A 3,095-nucleotide genomic window follows, 5' to 3' on the forward strand; every position below is an offset into this window, starting at 1 on the left:
TTGGGATTCATCGTGTTGAATCCTGACACCCGTCCACCGGATAGCTGCGCTACCTTATCACCTTGCTACTACCATCAGCTGAAGTGAAGAAAAAAAAGACACCACGTCTATCTCGGATATCCCAGAGCAGCAACTTTGCACGGGATTAACAACGGATTTACCAAAATATAAATGCTTTGTCAACATTTCTTACATATGACTGAGAATATTTTCGGTGGCAAGGACACCACAACGCAACGACGCGATTGGACACCATCGGAATATGAGCAACGTTCGCAATTTTTCCTTATGACCGTGGAAAATGAGTTTATTTATTGCTGTTGCTAAATCCAATTAATTTGAACATTAGCAAAAATGAGTGTGTCATTATGCAACAACCGACCGAAATGATGATGATAGCCCAACGATAATGTGAACACAAATGAGATAAACACCGACACATCACCGGTCGGTGTGTGTGTATGTGTGTGTTTGAATGAAGTGCAAAAACAATTTTCACCACACGACCGTTTGCGAATCGGGCGTCCATTTGCCACAAGAAAAAAATGGCACAGCATACAAACACAAAAAGCGAGCCCAATTTATTGCACGTTATTATTTCCAGCGAAATGAAGATAATTTATAGAAATTATTTTGGTACAATTGTTTCTCATTTTCACCGAGAATTACGTCCATTTCAGGTGCATTTTTAGCTTCTTTTTCTTCGTTCGCATTCTGAAGTAATCAATGAACTGAATCCACACAAAGACGTAATTTTCGCTTTGTGGAAGCAAAATAGGTTGAGCGGTATAAAAAAGATAGGCAATTAATGTTTGTTTTATACTTTTTTCGGTCGGATATAACAACGAGAATCGCGAATGGCCAATCACAAAAAAAAACCGAATTCAAGACAATGTAAACTCTCTTTGTTTATGTAAACTCTTATAATTTTTCAAAGTAAAAACGCGACAAAAGAAAATGAAAACAGAAATAAATCCACGAAGACAACATACAATGTACAGCCAAGTAAATTATTGAAATACTGGGAAAAAGCCACAGCAGCCGCCGCAGTGTCAGTGGTGGTTGTTTTTTTTCTCTTCTTTCATTCCTCTCGAAGGCTTTTCTGTTATTTGAACAAAGACCAAAACTTTACAATCCGCAAAGACATTTAAACGCGCAAATGCAGTAAAAATGTACAACATTAAAAGTCTGCCATTCCAGCCACAATCAATTTTCCTATGGCAGTTATGCATGATTTCGCCGTTTTTTTTCTCTTTGGTCGCCCGTAATATTGTAATTGCTACAAGGAAGTTGAACAACGTGACACAAAGTCGATGCTTATGCAAAGAGTCCGGAAGCGTTGACGTCCGTAAAATCATATATCAATCGAATGCTCGGTGAAAAAACAATGAGGAAAAACGAATGGAACAGGGAAGAAAGAAAAGCAAGCAGAAATGTCGTCAACGCGACCGCATTGTAAAAGCACAAATGAAAAATAGTGTGCGGAAGAATGCTCGCCACAATGATAAAATCATTTTATTTTCACACATAATTAACTTAGGTGAAAAAATTGACACTCGGATATTTTCCCACCACAACAATCATCTACGTGGTGAGTGGAACAACGGCATAATGTGTCCGAATGGGCTGACTTGGGTGGGAAATATTTAGCGGGAGAAGCAATGAAATCATTTTGGGTTTTAATGCGAAAATAACTTAGTTCCACCGCACAAAATCAAGCTAAAAGCACATAAAACGCAGACCAACCGCACAAGGATGAGAGTAAGAACGAGTGAGTGTGGGAAGGAGGCAGAGTGAATACGGAAAGTAATCGGTTTGTCTAAAAGTGCTTTTATTTGAATTACGTTGTTGTTTTATGATTATTGCTCGCAACAATAAAACGTATGGGCTCGGTTCACGCGCAAACTTCGAAGTGGCGCTCCATACATAGCGATTAATACGATTTTGTTATTGCAATTACTCATTCCAAGTGGTAGCCCAAATCGGTTGTCGGCAACGCCTTTCATCATACACAGTTTGAGTTAAATCGAAAGTGATCAATGGTTCGATTTCCCTCGTCGATGTTGTGTACCGGCGTATATGTGTATGAATCGATGAGAAAAACCAAGTCTTGTACAAACCAAATAATGGATTTTGCCAAGGTGATATTAAGACAATCGAGATGATGAGATTTATGACAATATTGACTCGATTCAATGGCTAAAGCATCGAATTCCAAACGAACGAATTTCCGAACTCAACTCAAAACGGAAATGAAAGGTGTGTATTAACGCTTGTCTGCATCAAACGACGTGTTTATGAACAAGCCGAGTAGAAAAAATGCGATAAATTGGTTTAATTGGATATTTTAGTGTTGAGAAATGTTGCTCTCTCTGCATGGACCAAACACAGCTCAATGGTATGCAATTGAAGTAATTTGAATGGAATATCTGTGTAGTTTGGTCAATTTTCTCCCATAAATTTGATACTTAACCAACATTATTTGATACTGTTGTATTATTACATAGTTGCCATTGCACATTGCCACGCACTAACGGCACACAGTCTATTGCCAGGTATGCATTTCAACAGCGAAGGGATTTGAATGACCACAAACAATGATTTGTATTACAATTCGTCCTAAACTAAGACTGTTTAATTTGTATGCTAGTTGCAAATGAATCAGTTCGATAGGATCGAATCAACGTCTCGCAGACAAAACCGCAAAACCGACGAATTTCATTTTCTGCTATCGTCCCTCTCATAAAATGTTCGCATAAACGGAGAGAGCAGCCGGCTCGGATGCAAAGTGTGTTTGTATGTGAGCGAAAATTGCACACAATGAATATCGACTGGATTGTACTAGGCTTGTCAACATGTAGGCTTGCTCCGATCCAACTATCGAGTACCATCAATGCGAACACTCATGATGACGAGTGTCCACTACCGACTCCATATATACAAATTCTTGTCATTAGACACAAATCATGACTAATATTTCTTTTGTTTCGCACGACACGTAATCATTTGTAGAGGCGACGCCGACGGTATCTGCCACAAGTCGACCAAATATTCTTGCGCTCTGTCTCTCACCCCCCCCCCCCTATCTCTTGTCA

The sequence above is a fragment of the Sitodiplosis mosellana genome, unplaced genomic scaffold (assembly GCF_009176505.1).
Source record: "Sitodiplosis mosellana isolate CC-2019 unplaced genomic scaffold, AAFC_SMos_1.0 Smas_scaffold_4, whole genome shotgun sequence".
NCBI lineage: Eukaryota > Metazoa > Arthropoda > Insecta > Diptera > Cecidomyiidae > Sitodiplosis > Sitodiplosis mosellana.